This window comes from Neovison vison, chromosome 12, assembly GCF_020171115.1.
Source record: "Neovison vison isolate M4711 chromosome 12, ASM_NN_V1, whole genome shotgun sequence".
NCBI lineage: Eukaryota > Metazoa > Chordata > Mammalia > Carnivora > Mustelidae > Neogale > Neogale vison.
Genome location: NC_058102.1, coordinates 117500597 through 117527574, shown reverse-complemented (window position 1 = coordinate 117527574; position 26978 = coordinate 117500597). Strand labels below are relative to the sequence as shown.

Here is a 26978-nt window from a genome sequence, read left to right as displayed (position 1 = left end):
AGAGATTCTTAATCTTAATGATAGAGAACAAACTAAGGGTTGATGGCAGGAGGCAGGTAAGTGATGGGCTGAATGGGTGATGAGTATTAAGGAGGGCTCTTGTTGTGGTGAGCACTGGGTGTTGTATATAAGTGATGAATCACAAAATTCTATTCCTGAAGTCAATATTACACTATATGTTAACTAACTAGAATTTAAGTAAAAACTTGAAAACAACACTAGTTAATTTTAAATCAGTTTATCTTTAGGACATCAATTTTTTAAATCCTGGGAAAATAATTTAATGTAGTCTCAAGGTCATATAGATCCATGAACCCTCCTATGAAATGATAAGATAACTTTATGGGATGCCTCTCTTATGGAATCACTGAAGTGCATTCATTGAGCCAGTGATTACTGAGAACCTTCAATGAGCTAGACCCTGTTCCAGGTGCAAGAGATACAAGAGGAACAATGTTCCTGCTCCTATGAAGCTTACTTTCTGGAGGGGATGGTTGGGAGGAGAAAACGATAAACATGTAAATAAATAAGTCATCACTTCCAAAAGTGTGGTCTATGGACTTTTGAGAATCACTAAGACTTTTTCAGGTGTCTGCAAGATCAATATTACACATGGGTGAAATATCCATCCAAAGTACAAATCAACAGTGCATTTTTTTAAAAGATTTTGTTTATTTATTTGACAGAGAGAGACACAGTGAGAGAGGGAACACAAGCAGGAGGAAGCGGGAGAGGGAGAAGCAGGTTTCCCACTGAGCAGGGAGCCTGATGAGGGGCTTGACCCCAGGACCCTGGGATCATGACCTGAGCTGAAGGCAGATGCTTAACAACTGAGCCACCCAGGTGCCCCTGAACATTTTTACATAACAGAGGACAAAGAGCTCATTGATATATTTTCAGATTCCACACTGCAGCTAACCTTTCAAAAACTAATACTTGTCAAGTTTTGATGTAGTATCAAAGAAGAACATCCAGTTATCTGAAAATGCTGTGTCTACATTTTCCAACGACACTCTTATGAAGCCAGATTAGCTTCCTAAACTTAAACCAAAACAAGATGCTGCAATAAATTGAATGCAGAAGCACTTAGGAGAATTGAGCTTTCTGTTAAACCAGGTTTTAAAGAGACCTGCCAATGTGTAAAGCAATACCACTCTTCTTGCTTAATTTTTTGTCTGGAAAAAATATTTGTTTTTGTATCAAATATGCTATTTGTGTTTGCATATAATGAGTGAGTTTTATTGATGTCTAAAATCAACTGACAAATACTTCGAAGTTTTCTCATTTTTAATTTTGAACATGATAAATATGGATAGTTGTAAACCATGTCAGGAAAAGCTTTTAGAAATACTCAGTAGGGCAAACATTCCCGATGGGGTGTTAACCTTCACACTTCCAAGTTGCATCGCCTGTGCTCTTGTGTTGCCATTTGGGATGTTAGAACCCAATACTCTGCCATGTGGCCTCATCTGAGTCAAGAAGGAGCAGGAACAGGTGGAAACTCTGGGCATGTGGTTTGCCTGTTTACGTAGTGGCAGCAAGAGAGAGCCTTGCTGTCCTAGGTGCAGGACTATGTTGGCCCTGATGGTGAAACTACACACTGAGGTAGAACAGGAAGCTGAGGGTCTGACAGGCGGCTGGAGTCAAGGGAGCTGGGAAGGCATATATTGGTGTGTCTGATACAAGTATATCTTGGTCATCTTTTCATGGCAGTACATATAGGCCTACTCGTTCTTCGAAATAGACATACGGCTTTGTAAGGATATAACGTTTTAAACCAGTTCCCCCCCCCAAAAAAAGTTGTTTCCAACTTTTGATTTATAAATGATGCTGAAATGACCAGATGATGAAATAAACATTGAAAAAAATGAACAAGATAATTGCAGTAGTGATTAGTGCTTTGTAAACAGTCACCAGAATATAAGCCTTGTAGGAGTAAGGATTTTTTAAAAGATTTTATTTATTTGTGTGTGTGTGTGTGTGCGCGCGCGTGTGTGTGTGTGTGTGAGCATGGCTGGGGGGAGGAGCAGGGGGCAGGAGAGGGAAAGAGAGTCTCAAGCAGAGCCTGAGCTGAGTCCTAACCTTACATGGGGCTTGATCCCATGATCCTAAGATCATGACCTGAGCTGAAATGAAGAGTTGGACACTTAACTGACTGAGCCACCCAGGCACTCCAAGAGTACGGATTTTAGCGTGTTTTTTTCACCACTCTATCCCCAGCAGTTAGAATGAGGCCTGCCATATAGTAGGTGCTCAAGAAGTATTTGTGAAAAGTTTGGAACAAGGTATGATAATGATTGGAAGCAGCCCTCAGGAAACATCGCATTTAAGCTGGGACCTGAGTGAGGGGAGAGACCAGCCTTGGGAAGGGTAGGGTTTCCAGGGGTTTTCAGGCAGAGGGAAGAGGCTGTGCGAAGGCTGAGATATGGAAACCTCTTGGCATATTTGAAAAACAGAAAGGTTCATGTGCGGGAGGGTTGTGAGCAAGGGGAGAGTGTCAGAGATGAGGTTGGAGAAGAGGGCCATATGCTTAAAAATGGTTAAAATGGAAAATTTTATGTTAGGTATAATTTACCCCAATTCTAGATGTGTTCTCAATAAAAGTTTGTAGAGGGGCATGACTGGTTGTCCCATCAGTACCCCTCCTTCTTCCTGACCGTATCTGCTTTCTCCTCTCTCCTTCCTAGCAGATTATGACTTAGTGTACGTTTCCACTCCCTCTCCTAACAGCTGGAAGCTCTAGGAGAAAATGACCCAGCCTCTCCTTTGGTGATAAGGCAGAGCAGTTCCTAATATGCAGCCAGAGACCCTGGGGTTTCTGAGACCCTTTTCAGGAGTCTGTGAGTTTCTCCCTTTTCTGGCTACATATCTGAATGAGGCTGGATTTTTTAAAAAATGCTTACTTCTACCAACAGATTCCAACAGATTGAATGAATGCAAAAGCATGTATGAGAATCCAGCTGCCTGACACTAAGCCAAATAGTAAGGTATTTGCAAAAATGGAAAGCAAGTCCACTGTTCTCATTCAGTGCTTTTGCTACAGCTAACAACAGAACTTCCATATGATCCAGCAATTCCTCTTCTGGATATAACACCCCCCAAAAATGAAATCAGTATCTTGAAGAGATATGTGCAATCCCCTGTTCACTGCAGCGTTATTCACAAGAGCCAAGACGTGGAAGCAACCTAAGTTTTTGTCAACGGATGAATTGATAAAGAAATTGTGGTATGTACATTCAATGGAAGATTCTCCAGCCTTAAAAAAAAAAAAAAATGAAACTTTGCCATCTGTGACAACATGGATGAACCTGGAGCACATTATGCCAAGTGAAATAAGTCAGACACGGAAAGAAAAAAACTGCATGATCTCACTTCTATGTTGACTCTTAAAAAAGTCAAATACATAGAAGCAGAGAGTAGAAAGGTGGTTTCCAGGGACTAGAGTGGGGGAAATGGGGAGATGTTGGCCAAAGGGTACAAAGTTGCAGTTATGTAGGATGAGTAAGTCTAGATCTAACGTACAACTGTATTGAATATTGGAAATTTGTTGAGAGAACAGGTTTCAGGTGCTCTCATCGCACACATGGTAACTATGTGAGGACTAGCAATGAGTGTGATTGTAGTAAGCACTTACATGTATATCAGATCATCATGCTGTACGCCTTAAATACACGCACTTTTTATTTTAAAAATGCTTTTGCTTTGGAAAATATAGCTATGTTAACTTATGTTAACATTCAGTGGGTTTATTGTTGTTTTTAATTAATAATTATTTAGAAATTTTAGTAATAGATACAAACCATAATAATAAAAGCCCTTTGAAATCCTTAATTTTTAAGCACCTGAATTGGTCCCAAGATAAAAAATGTTTGAGAACCACTGGCCTGGAGTATTGTCATTCCCTTTGCTGGGGATTTGTGTGGGAAGGCTTCATGGACCCCAGAAATGTCCAGTGAGAACAGAGAAGTCTATTGGAAGCTTACGGGAAAAGTTTTTCTAGTCCTAGAAGTGAGGCCCCCAGAAAGCCATTCTCTTCTTCCCCTGGATGTTGATGTGTCTGGATGTGATGCCTAGGTCTGCTGTGGCCACCTTCCTACCACCTTGAGGAGAAACACACCACCAAAGATGGCAGTGATGTTTCCAAATTTCATGATTACAGTAATTCAGCAAACATCTTTCTACATAACATATCTTTGTTTGAGTATTATGGTGGAATTCTTAGAATTGGAGGTGCTGGATATCATTAAAATACACACATTTAAAATTTTAATACTGGTTGTTGGTAAGTGGTCTTCCCCTGAGTTTTTACCAATAAAAATGTCTACCAATATTTATTTAACAAGAACTTATGTGAAGTTTACTATGTGCTAGGCAACTGTTCTAAGGTCTTTACAAATATTAACTCACTAATAGTATATGTGAATGCATATTTCTCCATACTTCTGATAAATTATTATTTATTCCTCCTTATCTGAGAAGCAGGAAATATCTCACAATTTCAAGTTTCATATCTTTGCAACTTGCAATTACTATGGTTGAACATTTTTTAAAATGTTATCTTTAAATGGTCTATTCATGTCCTTGGTCCAATTTCCTTCTGGGTTTCATCTCTCTTTTTCTTATTAAATTCTAAGAGCTCTGTTAGGGATAATTGCCCTTCAGTGTCACATGTGTGACATCTAAAATTCAATAATCGCTCATTCACAATTCTAACATCTAAGAAGCTCTTAAGTTTCTTGTCAATTTGGTGCAAACTCATTTGATAACAAAATGTGACCTCAGCCGACATAAGACTATTTTAGCTTTTGTATATTCCACTTAATGTAAACAGTGGTACATTTTGCCGAAGAAAAAAACTGATTCTAAGGCACAGGCCTAGATCTCACGGGTGGTGATATTTTTGTACTAGGTATTACCTTTTCTAAGTTTGGTAAAACTCAGAATTCCATGAAATAGTTGTCCCCAGGGATTTCAAGTAAAAAGATGAGGCAGTTTATTTACACACATAACTTTTGAGAGTTTTTTAGTGCCTGGGAGGTCTTCCACTGGATAAGGTCTGCATGCTGTTGGATATAGGAGTTAAAATTCAAGACAAAGATCAGGGTTAGAGAAGGAGATTTTGGATTTATCAGCTATGGAGGATGATTGCATTAGAATCATGAGAGCTACATGTTAGAAACCATGCTTTGCCAGAAAAGCAATGGGGGCATCTGTGTTTAAGGGTTGAATGAAGAAGCATGGAGAAGCAAGCAGGAATTGGACAGAGCAGAGGTGTGATTGTTCTGGAATGTGACCAACAACGGGGACCATGCAAGACAGCGCAGTTTCTTTCCTCACTTCAGAGTCTCAGTGGAGTTATTGTTGGGTTTCAGAGTGAACTTAGCCTTCTGGAACCTGGGGGTCGAGGGGTGGATGGGGCAGGAAGGGCTCGTGGTTGCCTCTGTGTCCAGGCTCAGCGATGTGGCCTCAACACTCCTAACAACCCAGTATCGTTCCATCAGTCTTCTTAAGAAGGGTTACACAGGATTCCTCTCCCATAAATGTTCTGTGAAAGGGTCTGCAGCACTTTCCCAGCCCCATTAGCTCCATTCTCTGTGGGCCCCATTCTCTGTGGCTCAGACCTTAACATGAGCAAGCTATTGCAATAGTGGCCGTGGGAAGATGTTGATCCTTGACACTAATACTGGGCCAGAGAGACCAGAAGGAGGTTCCATTTCTTCCTGTTTTTTCTTTCAGATAGGCCTTATCATCAACCTTGGCAGGAGCAGTTAGAAAATACTTGCTGATGGGGTGCCACTTTCAAAGACAGGACAGCTGGAACCTTCTAACCTGCCCGCTGCACATCAGTCTGTAAACCAGTTATGTCTTATGGAAGAAAATTCCGTTTTTCCTTTTCAGTTGAATGTTCTCAGCCTTCAAATGTATGCCTTTTGTTCATTCTAATTCGCCTACATCTGCATAAAACAAAAGTTCATTTTCAGAGCAGTGTGGAGAGAGACTGTGCACAATTCTAGTTATTGTATAGAAAAGCTGTGTGCCTAACTTTTTATTCAGCGAGAAAATAATATATCCAAGATGTTAATGTGGGTGTTTTCTGTAGCTCATACTGGTGATGTCTTGTCTCTCTCTCTCAAGAAACAATGGGCATTTATTTGGGATTGCTTAGATTTAGTTACATTACTTTTTTTTTTTCCCAAATGGCTCCCAACTGTTAAGTGGGTGAAAAAAACGAGTTAATTTCTTGAATATTTTAAATAGTTGTCATCTAATCTTACCTACAGTGGAAACATTTGAAAGTTTATAATGTTAACTTTATTTTATGAAGCTAATATGAAATGAGCAACACTAAATAAGTATTTTGGTATAGAACATGACACAATTCCAATCCTGAGCTAATTTTTACATACATTTTCTTTAAAAAGCACTTCTCTTCCAACACCACTGAATCGTACACCTAAAAATGATTAAAATGGTAAACTTTATGTGTGTTTTACAATAAAAAAAACTTCTAAATTTTTAAAATTTGGAAGCATTTATTTAATACGGAAGTACTTTCTTTTTTTTTAATATTTTATTTGTTTATTTGACAGACAGATATCACAAGTAGGCAGAGAGGCAGGCAGAGAGAGAGAGGAAGGGAAACAGGCTCCCTGCTGAGTGGAAAGCCCGATGCGGGGCTCGATCTCAATACCCTGGGATCATGACCTGAGCTGAAGGCAGAGGCTTTAACCCACTGAGCCACCCAGGTGCCCCAGGAAGTACTTTCAATAAATGTTTACTTCCATTTGAGAGAGCTTGTGGATTTGTTTTTGTAGATATAGTCCATGATTATGAAGGCTTAATTTGAAATAAACCCTTCACATGTGAGATATTTATGTATCTATTTATATTTGTATATATAATATATTTATTTGAACTCAGAGAAACATCTTAAAATATGGAATGCTTCATGAATTTGCATGTAATCTCTGTTCAGGGGGTCGTGTTAATCTTCTGTGTATTGTTCCAACTTTTAGTGTATATGCTGCTGAAGCAGGCACCCGATGTTATATTCATAAGTCTAGAAAAAATTACTTGGGATCAAAGAATGTTAGAGCAATAAGAGATGGAAGAGTCACCTTTGAGGTTTTCAAATGACAACTCGTTGTTCTACAAATGAACAAGTTAAATTCTGTTAGGTCAGAATTCTGGTTCTGAGTGGCCAAGCCACTCAGAATACCAAGATGAGCCCTGAAAAGTCAAACATGCTCTAGAAAACTTGTTTCAAAAAGCGGTAGTTCCCCCACCCCCAAATTCAAAATAAAACTAAAAAGCAGTCCCTGCCCCACCTTTCTTGTTTTCCACTCTCCAGAACAGCCACTTTCATTTTTTTCATTTCCAAATCCCTGACTCTTTTTTTTTTTTTTAAAGATTGTATTTATTTATTTGACAGATAGAGATCACAAGTAGGCAGAGAGGCAGGCAGAGAGAGAGGAGGAAGCAGGCTCCCTGCCGAGCAGAGAGCCCGATGCGGGACTCGATCCCAGGACCCTGAGATCATGACCTGAGCCGAAGGCAGCGGCTCAACCCACTGAGCCACCCAGGCGCCCCAAATCCCTGACTCTTGATAATTCAATTCATGGTTAAGCACTATCAGTTGCTACTATGGAAGATGAGGCATGAACCCTCTTCATCACCACATACACACACACACACACACACACACACACCCTAACCCTCTTCCTCTCAGTAAGGTAAGACTTTTTGTTTTCTGACTATTTCTTTCTTATGGTCCCTTGGTTTTGTTTTGTTTTGTTTGTTTTTAAGATTTTTTTTATTTATTTATTTAACAGAGAGAGAGAGAGAGAGAGAATCACAAGTAGGCAGAGAGGCAGGCAGAGGGGGGTGGTTCCCCGCCAAAAGCCTGATGTGGGGCTCGATCCCCGGACCCTGAGATGACCTAAACCGAAGGCAGAGGCTTAACCCACTGAGCCACCCAGGTGCCCCCTTTTGTTCATTTTTTAGTGGAGATAAACTTTTTTTAACAATTTCAAAACCTGAGAATATTAGTGGTAGCTCTTTAAAATGTTCTCTTCTCCCTTCATAGACCCACTTTTCTCCCTATTATTTTTAATTTTTTTTTTATTCTTTCACTTCAAAGGCTTTCCTCGAATGCTGACGATCCATTGCCGTCTGCACATATTTAAGATGGGGACACAAAGAAGCTGAATGGGAGCAATTGGTTCATATAAGTAGGATTTGTTGACTGACATTTCTAAAACTGCTTCCCTGGGTATCCCCAGTATCAGCTGTCAAATTTTTCACAGAAGAATCTTATCTTCTGGATGGGGACCATAAGCCTGGCTGCCAGCATGCAGATAGCCAAGTGAGGGGGAAAGGGCTGAAGGTCTAAATATTCTTTTATTTTTTTTTTGGAGATTTTATTTATTTATCTGACAGAGAGGAGAGAGAGCACAGCGGGGCGGTGGGGGGCGGGAGCAGCAGGCAGAGGGAGAGGGAGAAGCAGGCTCTCTGAGCAAGGAGCCCAATGCGGGGCTCAATCCCAGGACCCTGGGATCATGACCTGAGCCAGTGGCAGACGCTTAAGGACTGAGCCACTCAGTTGCCCAGTTCTAAATATTCTGATCATAAACTTTCTGTATCAGTCTTGGTCCAAAGGGATTAAGTATAAATGGGTACAGACAACTTTAAAGAACACTCTAGGGCTAAGGGAGAGTACCCAAAAAAGAAACACACTTAGAAGGCCTCCCTGCACCCCCATGTCTGGGATTCAGATCTCATTGGTGAAGGTGTGATTGCAGCCCACTGGATGGTGAGGTTTGCTAGGCTTCCCAGGCGAGCAGGAACCATCCCTCTGGACTGTAGTCAGGGCAGAGCTGGCAAGCAGGGAACCATGACTGGGATTGAGAAGAACCATGTATCACTGGGATATAAAAGGGGTGAGCCTAGAACGCTCCTACTCGGGAGGCTAGGTGAGTAGGAAATGCCTCTCTCCATGAGGCTGAAGGGTAGGTTCACAGAGGGAGTCAGGGCTTTGGAAGCCCATCCACGGGCCAGAGGCAGTCATGTGGTCAGGGCTGCAAGCTCTCTTAGAGACTGTGCACCCTGCGGCTACGAGCCACTGGATGTCTCCACCCAAAACCACAACAAACACACCACTAACAACTGGGTGGTATTAACAAGGAAAAGCAAGCTAAGGCATGCCAGCTAAGAAAGGAGAAAAGCAGAAACGCGGGAAGGGTCCAGCTCAATATTGTAGTGTAGCCAGTTGTATTAGTTTGCTACGGCTGCCATAATTAAGGTCCCCCAGCCTGACTTCCTAGAAATGTATGGTCCAACAACTGAAGAGTCTGGAAGTTCAAAATCAGGGTGTTTGGACAGAGTAGATTCCATCTGAGGGCCGAGGGAAGGATCTGTGCCAGGCCTCTCCTTGGGTTGTAAATGACTGTGTTCTTCCTGTGTCTCCTCACATCATCTTCCCTCTGTGTCAGATTAGTCTTTTACAAGGACCCCAGACATATTGGATTAGAGACACTCTGGTGACCTTTAACTTGATTACCTCTGAAAAGACTCCATCATCCAAGTAAGGTCACATTCTAAAGTATTACGGGATGGGCCTTTAACATAGGAATTGGGTGAATTAAGGGTGAATATGAGGACGAGAGGCAATAATTTAATACCTGGCATGCTCCTTACTCCTCAGTAGGTCACTTTACCCTCAGCTCTTCTTGGTGTTTCCTAGTATAGAGACCCTCCATTTGACCCCTTCGAAATCACCACACAGGCTTGTGTAGGGACGTTGGAGAGGCAGTTGCCAGACTGTGTAGTACTGAAGGCCCCATCTGGGGATCGAACTGAAAGTCCTAAATACTTTCAACTAATGCTATATTCAGGCTCCTTCTGCTGGTACCTGGTATCATATTCATGAACATTGGGGAGTACCATGGGGGGACATTGGGTTGCTTCTTGGCATTCCCCACTGTTGGCTTAGGAGTCAGGTTTTTGGGGTCTGCTAAGTTTTGCTTTCCAGCCTCTAGAATGTTATTGTTGTCATCTCCGTACCTTGTGGCTTTATAAATTATTAAATAAGGCTATTATATCAGAATAATTTTAGATTTATGAAGTTGTAAGGGTAATAGAGGGGATTCCCTTATACCCTTTACCCAGTTTCTCCTAATGTTAATATCTTACATCAGCAGTGCATCAGAACTAAGAAATTAATTGGTATGTTACTTATTCACCAGGTTTTCCACTGATGTCTTTTTGCTCCAGGATCTAGTCTTAGGATACCACACTGCTTTTACTTGTCAAGACTCCTTAGTCTCCTGTGATTTGTGACAGTTTGTCTTTCCTTGCTTTTCATGACCATGGCACTTTGGAAGAGTACTGGTTAGCATTTTGTGGAGTGATCCTCTAACTGGTTTGTGTGATGTTCTTTTCACAATTAGACTGGAGTTAGGAGTTTTGGGGGGAGAATAACACTGGTGAAGTGCCCTCCTCACATATGAGGAGTACAAGATACCCACATGTATTATTGGCAATCACTTGGTTAAGGTAAAAAGTTCAACAGTGGCTCTCTTCTATAGGGTAGGACTGATACCTGTCATAGAACTAGATTCACTGGTAGCAGTGGGGGGGGATGAAATTCTCCCCACCTTCTCCAATATAAATGCCAGGTGGTGATGCCTACCATAAGACAGATGGATATAATTATACTGTGCAACAGGGGGCTGGCCTGGCAGCCAAGGAGATGGACTCACAGAGAATTATAGATATGACTAATAGAATACAGTATGTGTAGGGCAACATATATGGGCAGTTTCTACCATCAGAATATTAATGATGGAAGATGACAGGGAAGCTGAGGGTAGTTGCCCTAATAAAGTCACAATCCCTTCCCCAGTTAGCCAAGCTAGTTTTCCAACTCAGAACACACAAATAAAAGGTTGAGAACCCAGCAAGAAGGATCTGGAAACAACATAGCATGCACAGACTAAAACACTTGCCTATCTGGCCCCAAAAGGAATTAAGGCCATTTATTCAGAACTGTACAATGGAGAAAGGGGAATAGCCACATATTTTGAGGGAGGGCTATCAGACACAGGTAGGAGTTGATACTGACACCCAGAAATCTGAAGCATCATCATGGTGGGAGGGAGGGGTTCATATATAGGTACAGTAATAACTTAATAATAATAATTAATAATAGGCACAGTAATAATAACAACTTAAAAATAATAAGTATTGGCCAAATTATAAATGTATATATAAGTGCTCATATTATAACAGCATAAGCTCATGGATTGGAAGAATATTGTTAAAATGTCTAGCTACCGAAAGCAACCTACAAATGAAATGCAATCCCTAATTTTGATAGGGATAGTATTTTGAACTAACAGCATTTTTCAGAGTTAGAACAATTCTATAATTTGTATGGATCCACAAAAGACCTAGAATAGCCAAAGCAATCGTGAAAAAGAAAAACAAAGCTGGAGATATCACAACTCCAGACCTCAAATTATATTACAAAGCTGTAATGATCAAAATAGTATGGCACTAGCATAGACATACAGATCAATGGAACAGAACAGAAAACCCAGAAATAAATCCATAATTATGTGGTCAGTTAATCTTCAAAAAGGAGGAAAGAATATGCAATTGGAAAAAGACTGTCTCTTTTACAGTGTTAGGAAAACTGGACACTTTTTGTCACCATACACAAAAATAAACTAAAAAATGGATTAAGGGAGAAGCAAGATGGCAGAGGTGTCCCAGGAATTCATGGGGTCCCAGGAATTCAGCTCAATAGTTATCAAACCATTCTGAACACCTACAAACTCAACAGGAGATCAAAGAAAAGAGCAGCAATTCTAGGAACAGAAAATCGACCAGTTTCTGGAAGGTAGGACATACAGAGAAGTGAATCCGAAGCGATATATGGGAAGAGAGACTGCGGGGGTAGGAGCTGGCTCCCAGCAAGTGGCAGAGCAGCAGAGTCACAAATTCGGAACTTTTAGAAATCTGCTCCACTGAGGGACTTCACTCTAGAGGCTAAACACGGGTGGGGGTGCGGGGAGGGAAGCCCTCACAGGGACAGTTGTGGCTCAGGACTCTTAGGGTCACAGGAAGACTGGGGATGCCTGAGTGTGACAGAGCTCCCAGGTATCAGAGAGGGGAAGCCGGCTGCAGAGATGGACCTGAGGAGTAGCTCTTAGCTCAGGGTTGCCATGAACTGTGATCCCCGGCACTGTCATGCCACTACTCTTCTAGCAGGGACCCCACAACTGGCAGATATAGGGAAACTCACCTTCCTTCCCTGGGAGTAGCAGCACAGGAGCACACTGCAGAAATTGGTTGGGTTTGAAGACTCCAAGCAAGGCTGTGCACCAGAGATAGAAACGCTCAATCATAGGCTGGATGAGCAGAGTGCAGCCAGAGACCAGGGAGATGGGAAGGATTGACAGCTTTCTCTGAGGACTCACTGAAGGGTTGGGACCCTGAGCGCTCAGCTCCTCTATGGCCAGAGATGGGAAGCTACCATCTTCATTCTCATCCCCCAAAGCTGTATGGAAAGTGATCAGGGAACAAAAGCTACCAAGAGCAAAACTGAACAGATTACTTAGCCTGGCCCCTGGCAAGGGCAGTGCAATTCAGCCTTGGGCAAAGACAAGTGAGAATCACTGTAACAGGCCTGTAGCTCAGAAGTCAACAAGAACATCCAGCCAAGACCAAGTTCACTGATCAATGAGAATTGCAAAACTTCAGAGCAAGGGGAATATAGCACATAGAATTCATGACTTTTTTTCCCCATGATTTTTCAGTTTTTCAAAGTTAAATTTATTTTAAAAATTTCTTATTCTATTTTTTAATGTTTCCTCTTTCCTATTTTAACCTTTTAAAACTATTTAATCTTATCAATACCTTTTAAAAAATCTTTTAAAATTTTCATTGTTGTAATCATATTCTATCCCTTCATTGTATTTAATCTTATTTTTTATATAAATTTAAGATTTTCTTTCTTTAAAATTTTGGGATACAGTTTCTTCTAACATATCAAAATATACCCTAAATCTAGTGTATGGTTTTGTTCTAGTCTCTAGCCTGATCTTTTTTTTCTTTTCTTTTTTTCAAACAACTTATCAATTCCTTTTTAAAAGTCTTTTTAATTTTCCTCTTTACAGTTATATTACATTCCTCCATCATGTTTACCCTTATTTGTGTGTGTGTGTGTGTATGTTTTTCTTTCTTTAAAATTTTGGGAGGCTGTTTCTTTTTTTTTTTTTTTTTTAAGATTTTATTTATTTATTTGACAGATAGAGACCACAAGTAGGCAGAGAGGCAGACAGAGAGAGAGAGAAGGAAGCAGGGTCCCCGCTGAGCAGAAAGCCCGACACAGGGCTCAATCCCAGGACCCTAGGGTCATGACCTGAGCCGAAGGCACAGGCTCAACCCACTGAGACACCCAGGTGCCCCAGGAGGCAGTTTCTTTTAACGGACCAAAATACAACCAAAATCAAGTATGTGGCTCTGTTCTACTCAACAATCTTAAAAGAAAAAAAAATATATATATATATATATATTTATATAAATATATAAGTACATATATATTTTTCTTAATAAATAAGAAATATATATTTATTATAAATAAATATATGTTAATATATTATAAATATAAATATATATATATATTTATTCCCTTCCTCCTTTCTTCTCCACCTGGTTTCGGGTCTCTTCTGATTTGGCTAAGGTATATTTTTCAGGGGTCGTTACTACCTTTTTAGTATTTTATTCTCTCATCATCTGTTCTTCTCTGGCTAAAATGATAAGGTGGAAAAACTCACCTCAAAAAAAAAAAAAAGAACAAGAGGCAGTACCAATGGCTAGGGACCTAATCAATACGGACATTAGTAAGATGTCAGAACTAGAGTTCAGAATGGTAATTATAAAGATGCTAGCTGGGCTTGAAAAAACCATAGAAGATACTAGAGAATCCCTTTCTGGAAGAATAAAATCCCTTTCTGAAGAAATAAAAGAACTACAATATAACAAAGTTGAAATAAAAAATAAGCTATTAAGGAGGTGCAACTAAAAATGGGAGGCTCTTACTGCCTGATAAATGATAAACTGATAAATGAGGCAGAAGAGATAATTAGTGATATAGAAGACCAAATGATGGAGAACAAAGCAGCTGAAAAAAAGAGAGACAAACAACTACTGGACCATGAGGGGAGAATTCGAGAGATAAGAGATACCACAAGACAAAACAATACTAAAATAATTGGGATCCCAGAAGAAAAGAGAAAGGGGGGGCAGAAGGTATATTGGAGCGAATTATAGCAGAGAATTTCCCTAACCTGCAAAGGAAACAAGCATCAAAACCCAGGAGGCACAGAGAACCCTTCTCAAAATCAATAAAAATAGGTCCACACCCCATCATCTAGTAGTAAAACTTAAAAGTCTCAGTGACAAACAGAAAATCCTAAAAGCAGCTTGGGACAAGAGTCTGGGACATACAGCAGTAGAAATATTAGACTGGTGTGAAATATTCAGAGCACTAAATGAGAAAAATATGCAGCCAAGAATACTATACCCAGCTAGGCTGTCATTGAAAATAGAAGGAGAGATATAAAGCTTCCAGGACAAACAAAAACTAAAGGAATTTGCAAACACCAAACCATCCCTACAGGAAATATTGAAAGGGGTCCTCTAAGCAAAGAGAGAGACTAAAAGTAATGGACCAGAAAGGAACAGAGACAATAGACAGTAACAGGCACCTGGCAGGCAATAAAATGGCACTAAATTCATACCTTTCAATAGTACTCCAAATGTAAATGTGCTAAATGCCCCAATCAAAAGACACAGGATATCAGAATGGATAAAAAACAAGACCCATCAGTATGCTGTCTACAAGAAACACATTTTAGACCCAAAGACACCTCCAGATTTAAAGTGAGGGGGTGGAAAACAATTTACCATGTTAATGGACATTGAAATATTCTTAATATTTCAATAAATTCTTAATAAATGGACATTGATACATTCTTGTATCAGATAAATTAGATTTTAAGCCAAAGACTATAAGAAATGAGGAAGGACACCATATTATACTTAAAAGTTCTGTCCAACAAGATCTAACAATTTTAAATATCTCTGCCCCTAACATGGGAGCAGCCAATTATATAAACCAATTAATAACAAAATCAAAGAAACACATCAACAATAATAGCAGGGGACTTTAACACCCTCCTCACTGAAATGGACAGATCATCTGAGCAAAAGATCCATTAGGAAATCAAGGCTTTAAATGACACACTGGACCAGATCGACATTACAGATATATTCAGAACATTCCATCTAATGCAACAGAATATGCGTTCTCTTTAGTGCACATAGAACATTCTCCAGAATAGATCACATCCTGGGTCACAAATCAGGTCTTAACCAGTACCAAAAGACTGGAATCATTCCCTGAATATTTTCAGACTACAATGCTTTGGAACTAGAACTCAACCACAAGAGGAAAGTTGGAAAGATCTCAAATACATGGAGACTAAAGACCACCTTCTACTAAAGAATCAGTGGGTCAACCAGGAAATTAAAGAATTAAAAATCAATTCATGGAAACAAATGAAAATGAAAACACAACTGTTCAAAATCTTTGGGATACAGCAAAGGCAGTCCTGAGATGAAAGTATATAGCAATAAAAGCCTTTCTCAAGAAACACAAAGGTCTCAAACACACACCCTAAAGGAGCTGGAGAACAAACAGCAAATAAAGGCTAAACCCAGCAGAAGAGAAATAAAAAGATCAGAGCAGCGGTGCCTGGGTGGCTCAGTCGTTAGGTGTATGCCTTCAGCTTGGGTCATGATCCCGGGGTCCTAGGATCGAGCCCCACATTGGGCTCCCTGTTCTGTGGGAAGCCTGCTTCTCTCTCCCACTCCCCCGTCTCTATCTGTGTCTCTGTCAAATGAATGAGTAAACTCTTAAAAGAAAAAAAATAAAGATCAGAAATCAATGAAATAGATACCAAAAGAACAGTAGAAAAGATCAACAAAACTAGGAGTTGGTTCTTTGAAAGAAATTAATAAGACTGATAAACCCCTGACCAGATTATCAAAAATAAAAGAGAAAAGACCCAAATTAATAAAATCATGAATTAAAGAGGAGAGCTCAACATCAACACCAAAGAAATACAAACAAATATAAGAACATATTATGAGCAACAATAGGCCAGCAAATTTGACAATCTGGAAGAAATGGATGCATTCCTAGAGATGTATAAGCTCCCAGAACTGAACCAGGAAGAAACAGAAAACCTGAACTGGCCCATAACCAGTAAGGAGATTGAAGCAGTCCTCAAAAATTTCCCAGCAAACAAGAGCCCAAGGGCCAGATGGCTTCCCAGGGGAATTCTACCAAACATTTGAAGAAGAATTTATACCTATGCTCCTGAAACTGTTTCAAAAAATAGAAATGGAAGCAAAACTTCCCAACTCATTTTATGAGGCCAGCATCACCTCGATCCCAAAACCAGACCCCATCAAAAAGGAGAATTACAGACCAATATCCCTGAAGAACATGGATACAAAAATTCTCACGAAAATACTAGCCAATAGGATACAACAGTATATTAAAAGGATTATTCACCAGGACCAAGTGGGATTTATTCCTGGGCTGCAAGGTTGGTTCAACACCCACAAATTAGTGTGATACAATACATTAATAAAAGAAAGAACAAGAACCATATAATACTCCCAGATGCTGAAAATGGGTTTGACAAAGTACAGCATCCCTTCTTGATCAAAATTCTTCACAGTGTAGGGATAGAGGGTACATACCTCAATATCATAAAAGCCATCTATGAAAAACCAAAAAGCCAATATCATGCTCAATGGGGAAAAACTGAGAGCTTTTCCCCTAAGGTCAGGAACACAGCAGGGCTGTCCACTATCCCCAGTGCTATTCAACATAGTAGTAGAAGTCCTAGCCTCAGCAATTAGACAACAAAAAGAAATAAAAGGCATACAAATTGGCAATGAAGAAGTCAAACTCTCAGTCTTTGCAGATGATAGGATACTCTATGTGGAAAACCCAAAAGACTGCTGGAACTCATACAGAAATTCAGTAAAGTGTCAGGATATAAAGTCAATGCACAGAACCAGTTGCATTTCTATACACCACCAATAAGACCATAAGATATCTAGGAATCAATCTAATCAAAGAGGCAAAGAATCTGTACTCAGAAAACTATAAAGTGCTCATGAAAGAAATTGAGGAAGACACAAAGAAATGGAAATACTTTCCATGCTCATGGATTAGAAGGACAAATACTGTGAAATTGTCTATGCTACCTAGAGCAATCTACACATTTAAAGCAATACCTATCAAAATACTGTCGACTTTTAAAAAACGGAACAAATAATGCTTAAACTTCTATGGAATAAGAAAAGACCCCGAATAGCTAGAGGAATGTTGAAAAAGAAAACCAAAGTTGGTGGCATCACCATTTCAGACTTAAAGCTCTAGGCAAAGCTGTAATCATCAAGACAGTATGGCACAAAACAGACACATAGATCAATGGAACAGAATAGAGAGCCCAGAAATAGACCCTCAACTCTGGTCAACTGATCTTCGACAGAGCATTAAAGAATGTTGAATGGAAAAAAGACAGCATCCTCAACAAATGGTGTTGGGAAAATTGGACAGCCACAGGCAGAATGAAACTAGACCATTTCCTTACACCACACCCAAAAATAGACTCAAAATGGATGAAAGATCTCAATGTGAGACAGGAATCCATCAAAATCCTTGAGAACATAGGCAGCAACCTCTTCGACCTCAGCTACCGCAACTTCTTCCTAGAAACATCGCCAACACAAGAGAAGCAAGGGCAAAAATGAACTCTTGGGACTTCAAAATAAAAAGCTTCTTCACAGCAAAGGAAACAGTCAGCAAAACCAAAAGACAACTGACAGAATGGGAGATTTTTGCAAATGACATCAGATAAAGGGATAGTATCCAAAATCTAGAAAGAACTTATCAAACTCAAAACCTAAAGAACAAATTATCCAAGAAATGGGCAGAAGACATGAACAGATATTTCTGCAAAACAATGCAAGCTGGTGCAGCCACTTTGGAAAAATGGAGGTTCCTCTAAAAGTTAAAAATAGAGCTACCCTACAACCGAGCAACTGTACTACTGGGTATTTACCCTAAAGATACAAATGTAGTGATCAGAAGAGGCACACGCACCCCAATGTTTATAGCAGCAATGTCCACAATAGCCAAACTATGGAAAGATCCTACCTAGATGGTCATCAACAGATGAATGGAAAAAGATGTGGTGTGTACACACACACACAATGGAATACTATGCAGTCATCAAAACCCCGAAATCTTGCCATTTGCAATGACATGGTTAGGGCTGGAGGGTATTACGCTAAGTGAATTTAGTCAATCAGAGAAGGAGAACGATTATATGCTCTCTCTGATATGAGGAATTTAAGAGGCAGGGCAGGGGGTCCTGGGTGGGGGAAGGGAGGGAAAAATGAAACAAGATGGGACCAGGGAGGGAGACAAACCATTAGAGACTCTTAATCTCAGGAAACAAACCGAGGGTTGCTGGAGAGGAGGCAGGTGGGAAGGATAAGACAGCTTGGTGATGGACAATGGAGAGGGTATGTGCTATGGTGAGTGCTGTGAATTGTGGACGACTGATGATTCACAGACCTGTACCCCTGAAACAAATAATACATTATATGTTAATAAAAAATGGATTAAGGATCTAAATGTGAGACATGTAACCATAAAAATCCTAGAAGAGAGAACAGACAGTAATTTGACATTGGCCATAACAACATCTTTCTAGTTAAGTCTCCCAGGGGAATTGTCTCCCTTCCTAACCAAGGGAAATAACCTTTTTAGCACTACACCAAAATAAGCTTCTGCACAGGAAAACAAACAGTTAACAAAACTAAAAGTTCATTGAATGGGAGAAGGTATTTGCTAGTTATATATCTGATAAAGGGTAAGCACCCAAAATATATAAAGAATCAATACAGGGCACCTGGCTGGCTCAGTTAGTTAAGTGTCTGACTCTTGATTTCGGCTCATGTCTTATCAGGATCTTGAGATCGCACACTGCACTAGGCTCCGTGCTCAGTGGAGTCTGCTTGAGATTCTTTCCCTCTGCCCCTTTCTTCCCACTTGCTTGTTCTAAAAATAAATCTTAAAAAAAAAAAACAAACCCACAAAAGAAACCCTATATAACACTTAAATAATCCAACTTAAAAACACACAGAAGACATTTCTCTAAAAATGACATCCAAATGGCCAACAGACCCAGGAGAAGATGCTCAAATCCCTCATCATCAGGGAAATAAATACAAATCAAAAGCACAATGAGGGATCACCTTACAACTCTCAGAATGGCTAAATTCAAAGACAAGAAAACAGGTATTGGTGAGGATGTGGAGAAAAGGGAATGCTCTTGCACTGTAGGTAGGAATGCAATTTGGTGCAGCCACAGTACGGAGGTTCCTCAAAATGTTAAAAATAGTACTGTGCTATCATCCAGTTGTACTGTTGGTTTTTATCCCCAAATTGCAAAAAAATTAAAAAATAAAAAATTCAAAGGGCTACATGCTCCCTTTATGTATTGCAGCACTATTTACAATGGCCAAAGAATGGAAACAGCCTGTGTCCAATGACAGATTAATGGATAAAGATACTGTTTGTGTATGCACATGTATGTATTACCAATCCATAAAAAAAGAATGAAATGCCATTTGCAACATGGATGGACCTAGAAAGTATAATGCTAAATGGGGTCAGTCAGAGAAAGACAAATACAATTCCACTCATATGTGGAACTTAAGAAAACTAATAAAACAAGGAAATATTAGAGTGAGACAAACCAAGTAATACTCTTAACTAGAGAACAAATTGATGGTTACCAGAGGCAAGGTTGTTGAAGGGTGATGGGGATTAAAAAGTACACTTACCCACTTACCAAGAGGAAGAGTAATGTACAGAATAGCAAAACAAAAAAAAAAAAGCATATGCTCTGCAGACTCGACCCTTGGGTCATTTCCCTATTTCTGCAAGTGTGACTAGAACTGACATACTCCGTAAGTGGCAGGACTCCCCACATGCAACTTTGGCCTGCAGGACACTGGCTATGCCAGAGCCAAACAGAAGCCTCTGAATCTGCGGTGCCCTCCTTTCCCACACCTACCAGCCAAATCAGTATGCAGTGCGCTTTCAGATTACAAGAGGACCAAAAGCAGTTTACGTTCACATGTAGCAGACAACAAACATGTACAATTTTGCTCCACGGCTGTGTTAACTCTCCTACCCTCTATTGTAAGTTTGAAGCAATCTGAGTATCTGGTCATTCCACAGAACATCACATCGATACTGTTAAGCTTATTGAGCTGGATGAGACAGAAATGGCTAGCACTCCGAGGCCCTGATAAGACAGACTGCATCAGCGCCAGTGTGGGAGATAAACCTTATTAAGAATCTGTTTCCATTTAAATCTCCCCATGAAAGGGAAAAATGACTTGAGGCTCATAGAGCACTCTTTTTTAAAAGATAATAACCAAATAACATACAAAAAACAAGGAAAAAAGGCACAACTGGTCACCACTATCAGATGATAATGAAATAATTTTGAAACTTTCAAGTAAAGGAAAAGAATCAATCATTTACCGTTTTTCCTATACTAACTATACCACTGGTTAACCAAATAGTAGATGAAGGCAAAGTTCTCTATGACAACTAACAAATAATTATCAAATTAGAATAGTGCCAACCCCTAATAAATTGATAAAGGGATTGATCATCAATGGCAGTTAATAATCCAAAAAGAGACTAGACATTATGTGCCACCTGATGGAATACCACCACTTATGAAATAATGCTGCCCCCTACGCCAACAAAAACAACAATCTGAATCTGAAGTCTCTAGATTCAGGATAAATTTACTTTCCAAGGAAATACAAAGGACGGAGGCGTTAGTATTAAAGGAATGCAATCAGCAAAATATGGGAATTTCTACAGGACAAATAACCTGTTTTCCTCATAAACTAATTACAAGGGGAAAAAAATGAGAAAGAGAAATGGAGGGGACACAACTCTAGTATATGGATTATAATTGGGTCTTGATTCAGAGTTTATAAACTATTGAAATTTTGTTTAGGAAACTTTTGTATGTTTTAAAGAGTATGTATTTTAATATATATGCTGAAATACTTATGAATAAATGCATATGACATTTGGGAATGAGTCCAAATAATAGGGGAGAGGGGACACACAAGTGTGATTATGGATGGAACAAGATTAGCTACGAGCCAATTAACTACTGAAATGGAGTGATAGGTACTTGAATCTTCATCATTTACTACATGCTTTTATATGTGATTAAACATTTCTATAATGAAGAATTTAAGATTATCCCTCTCCCCCACCCCCAACAAAAAGCCAAATCACCACCAGAATTCATGAATAGTCTTTCTTTAGTTTTCTTCAGCTAGGTCTGAATGACCATTAAGGACCAGAGTAAGTACTGAAAAACAAACACTTCTTATACAGGTTAATAAAACAATCGGGATCAGATGAACAGAACCATGCAGGAAGGCTACACTAAAGTAACAGGTGAGATTGAGGATTCACTTCTGGTTCTTAAGTTTTTAGCCTACATACTTAATACCCACTGTCCAAAGAGTATGCAATACATTAGGAAACAAAATATAAACAAATATAACATTTTAGTCACCACCTGCAAGACAAAGGCCACTCAGTCATATGAAATCAACCTGATACTTCACTAAATAAGTTTTAAGAAAGTTACTACATTTCAAAAAAATTTTCTTCTTTATTTAAACATAAAACACATTTACAGCATGCAGGTTAACTTAAAACTTAAAGATTATATGGCGTCTTCCCAAACCAATGATCTTTGAGTGTATCTTCAAGCACTGAAAATAAACCAACATATTCCACAGGTATATTCAGATTCTTTTCTGTCACCTTCTATCAAATTGAAAGTTATGAACAGTAGCTTGCTTAAATTAGACAAATAATTTAATTGATCACCATGAATAAATATTACTCTTTTATTTCATTGAGTTTCTCTTCTGAACCATTTATCAATACCATTCAGAGGAACGTTAATAGTCAAAAAAAAAAAAAAAAAAAAGACACCGCAAATTGAAACAAGTGTCAATGTTTTAGATGATCAGAAATTTTATAAGAGTAAATGTTGTGTTTAATGACCTACCATAGCAAAAAGAGCAATTCACTGAAAAACTAATTTATGAAATTCTTTGTACACTTTGTGAAAGTCTGAAATTATAAATATAAAAGAACCATTTCAGTATTTTAAAAAACCCTAACATTGTGAATTCTGAACCACACGCTAATTACAATTGTTTGTTACACAGCACCAATACCCGTGATACATCTTACAAGAATGAAACTACCATAATGTTCAGATAAAAGAGAAAAAAAATTCTGCTTCATTTAAGAATACTGCCAAAGAAGCAAGCTTTCTTTTGAAACAAAATAATGTCTATGTAAATGCAGCCCAACAGTTCTCCATTTAGAAAACTATCACCATAAATAGGCTATAGCACTTTCTTTTTTTTTTTTTTTTTAAAGTCAACTGTATTACACTTCAATCTTGCTGCACACTAAGTTTTCATCTCAATTTCTGGAGTGTTTCTTTTGACCAATCTGAAAAGCAACACCATCATTTTGAAGGTTGCAGACTACAACAGCAAGGACTTTTGACTGTTAAAAAAATAAATAAATAAATTTATCTTCTAAATCAAAACTATTATAAAAGTGGAAATTACAATAGTTAAATAGAAAAATAAGCCAATTATGATCTGAGTCTTCTGACTATGGCTCCAAATTTAATACAAATATCTGTGTATAAAACTTTTTCAAAAAGTTAATTCTGCCAGCCAGATCCTAACACAGAATTTTCCAACTTTCTCTATTGACTGAATCACCTTAAAATCATCATTATCTGCAAATTTCTGCTAATATAAGTATAGTCAACCCACAAACAGATGAGGCAAATATTTAAATCTCCCTCCCTACTACATTTTGAACTTCTGAAAATAAACTTTTGACGTCGTTTGATAAGCTGAGGAAGAAGTGGCAAAAATGGATACACTTAGTACAAATTACCAAATTATGGGCTATAGCCAACAAAATTTCTTTGAGGATTATTAGTGACTTGCACTTTGGTATTTCTAGACTAAATAAGAAATAAATTATAGTGTATGACTTAATGTAGCAGGTTAAAAATACCTCAGGGATTTCAGACCAAAATTCACCTATAGATTTATAAGCTCACCATTAAGTTCTCCATAATTTTTCTCAATTTCCATTGGCTATAAATTTAGATCAACCAATACAGTAGTTAAGAATATAAATGCTGTTTAATCCTGTAGTATCTTACTTCATTTCACTGTAAGAAAATGACAAACCAGTATCTGTCTAATTCTTACATTAATTAACAGGCTCATCAGAATGAAGCAGAGTGTTTTCATTCCATCCCACCATGTTGATTATAGAACTGGGAAGAGAAATAGAATTCCTTCTCCAAATCCTCTTTCTTAAATGGAGATTTGCTTTTGGTATTATAAAATATTTCTATTCAAGATAATTCAGCAACAGGCATTTCATGAAGACAATTAATTAGCCGTGCTCAGTCTCAAATGCCTTGTTACGCAGTTGTAAGGTTTCAGTGCTCAAACAGTAGTTTTCAGAAGCAAACTTCAGACACAGTACAAATAATTTAAACTCTGAAATCATTTCAAGGGATTTTAAAGTACAGTACTGACCTGATATATTTTGTGGGCATGTAGTGTTTTAGGTGGTGAAATTAAAGACATTTAATCTAAATGTTCCATTTTCCCTAAAGTAAGGAAGACATTTTATTAAGAAAAGAAAAGTAAGAAGCAGTAGCAGCTAGGTAACTTAAACTGAGATTAAAAAACAAACACAAACAAACAAACAAACAAACAAAAAACAAGTACAAAAAGCACAATCCTATATGGTACAATTAGCTTGGCACAATGAAGACTAAATTTAAGACACAAAAGACAAACTGTGTAATAAATAGAACCACAGTTGTAAACTGTCATCTTTTCCCCTCCTAAGACGCCAAAATTGCACTCTAGTTGTGTTGGGAAGCAGCAGAGTTTACAAGAAGAGTGGGTAGGAAACGGCTGTACAGGCCAGGTATAATTTATACATTAAAAAAGGGTTATAATTCTACAATTCCCAGGGGGTAGAGGTTATAGTCACTGAATGACTCTGCTTGATATTATGTCCTCTTCATTCTTCAATTATTTTCAACACCTGAAAATAGATGCAAAATTATTTATATAAATTAGTTTAAAATAATCACGAAAAGAATGAAACAAGTAAATAAAACATAACAATAGATTTAAAAACATTTTAGCCTATAGCTTAGACCACTTGCCCCCAAATGATTTGATCGCTTTTCTTTTTATTTAGCTTCTGCTTCGAAGAAGCTCTTTGTTTTGATCTCCCCAAGAGAGTTATGAGTGAGCATATGTAGGAATTACATTTAAAAAAAAAAAAAAAAAAAAAGATGGTTAATAAAATGGTAGTCAGTGGACGGTGTCAGTGACATTCTTAAGCCAAAGACCATGATTTATATTCATGGTAGCTGTAAAAAAAAAAAAAAAAAAGACAAAAACACCAAGAAGTGTGGGTTGGAGAGAGGGATAGGTAAAAACAAGATAGATACAGTAGGAAAAGAGAAGCAGTGAAATAAACAACTCCAGCTGTTGTCACCTGGAGGCATTCTTGTATTAAGCCACCTATTTACCTGTGTGTTTAGGAAAACTCAACTTGTTTTTTTTTTTTAAAAAAAAAAGATTTTATTTATTTATTTGACAGACAAGAAATCACAAGCAGGCAGAGAAGCAGGTAGAGAGAGAGGAGGAAGCAGGCTCCCCACTGAGCAGAAAGCCCAATGCGGGGCTCGATCCCATGACCCTGGGATCATGGCCTGAGCCGAAGGCAGAGGCTTTAACCCACTGAGCCACCTAGGCACCCCAAAACTCAACTTGTTGAGAGTATTACGGAAGAAAGACAAACAGACATGTAAAACTGGATTGTAACAGAATCGGTATTATTAACACGTTGCTGTTTTCCCCAGAAATAAACCCAGTGTTTTGAAATGTTTTGCCTAATATGTAAAAATAATTTAAACATTTTTCTATATATTATTCAACTTTTCAACAGTTTATCACTTATGAAGCTCATATACTCCGCAATCATGGTTTAAGACTGAATGATCCAAGGCTTTAAAAAATAAAAACCACTATCATTCTGGACCAGCAATGAAACAAATCGTGTAATCAACTATACTTCTATAATTACTACTTCAAGTCTTCAAAACCTAGTCTGGCTAGGTTAGCTATCTCCCTCATGTGCTAAACTGCTGTCATTACACTGGGATCAGCATTCTACTTTCTAGCTAAAACTTAAGTTATATGTAACAAAGGCCCTGGTCTATCCTCTCTGCAAACAAGGTAAGTCAGAGTTTACACGTGAATTCTAATGTGAGGACAATACCCAAAAGGAATAAACTTTTATCTGTACCTCTATTTATGCTGTGAAAATCCCTTTACCCACCTACACTTCCAGAAAAGGCAGCCTGCCTATTACCGAACAGCTGCTCTGTACTAGGTAACAACATTTTAACTTGCATAATTCTCAAAAGTGACTTACATTTCACTAACAAAGGGGCTCAGCAAGTCATTACTCCAAACAGGGAAAAACAGAGGCTGTCTCTAATTGGCAGGAAAGCAATCTACTATATGTCTACGGATGTGACACAACACATACTAATTTATTTGGTAGTCTTGTTAAAGATGCTTATGCCCCACATCGTAAAGCTTTCATTATATAGGGAATAGAGAAATAAGGCTATCACATATAGAAACACACCCAGAGGAGGCATATGCTCAAGGTAACTGGCCTAGTCTCCTCAGTAAACCAATGTCATTAAAAAGGGGGGATTTTTCTAGATTAAAAGAGACTTCAGAGGTCTAACTGAATGTAAACAGTGGTCATGGATTATACCGTGGTTTAGATAAACCAGCTATAAAGGACTTAGGCGGGAAAAAAACAATTAGAGAAATCTGAATATGGACTGGCATTAGATAATATTAAAAATATTTTGTTGCATGCAATGTATTGTGGTTATGGAAAAAATGTTGTTTTATAGGTACATTAGTTTTAGACCATAAATACATAATTTATTTTCATGCTTAAGAAATTTAAAGAAGTAAAAAAAAAAATAAGAAATCAAATACTATAAAAAGTAATATGCTGATGTTCATAAAAATAGGAAAGTTGGGATTTAAACTGTCACTTTTCTAAACAACAAAAAATTGGAGTTTCTGCTATATGATGGAATACTAGCAGCTTACTACCTAGTTGTGTTGTACAAGAAAATGTTCAGAACATATTACTAAGTTAAAAAAGTAGGTTACAAGGGCGTCTGGTTGGCTCAGTCGTTAAGCGTCTGCCTTCAGCTCAGGTCATGATCCCAGGGTCCTAGGATCGAGCCCCACATCAGGCTCCCTGCTCAGGGAGGAGACTGCTTCTCCTCCCACTCCCCCTGCTTGTGTTCCCTTTCTCACTGTGTCTCTCTCTGTCAAATAGATAAAATCCTTAAGAAAATAAATAAAAATTTAAAAAGCAGGCTACAAAGAAACATATGTACTAGGAGTAGTAGAAGAGTCTTCATCAACAATTTAAAATTAATTTTTGAAAGATCTTATTTGTGAGAGAGAGAGCACAAGCAGGGGGAGCAGGAGGCAGAGGGAGAGGGAGAAGCAGGCTCCCCACCCGAGCCACCCAGGTGTCCCTTAAAATTAATTTAAATAGTCTAATATGCAAAGAAAGCACCAGAAAGATA

The 26978-nt window shown here is 38.5% G+C and overlaps 1 protein-coding gene and 1 non-coding gene across 2 annotated transcripts in view; both read right to left on the bottom strand.

Annotated features, from left to right (window-relative positions):
- Positions 1 to 6931: 6931 nt before the first annotated feature.
- LOC122892820 lies at positions 6932 to 7036 on the bottom strand. The gene has a single exon (XR_006381500.1). It is a non-coding gene; the product is annotated as a U6 spliceosomal RNA (small nuclear RNA).
- A 14818-nt stretch (positions 7037 to 21854) lies between these two features.
- Positions 21855 to 26978, bottom strand: part of KIF5B (kinesin family member 5B) — a 45896-nt gene continuing 40772 nt past the window's right edge. Inside the window, exon 26 of the mRNA XM_044228719.1 lies at positions 21855 to 24379. The gene's annotated coding sequence lies outside the window, so the exon portion shown is untranslated. The remainder of the gene's footprint in view (positions 24380 to 26978) is intronic.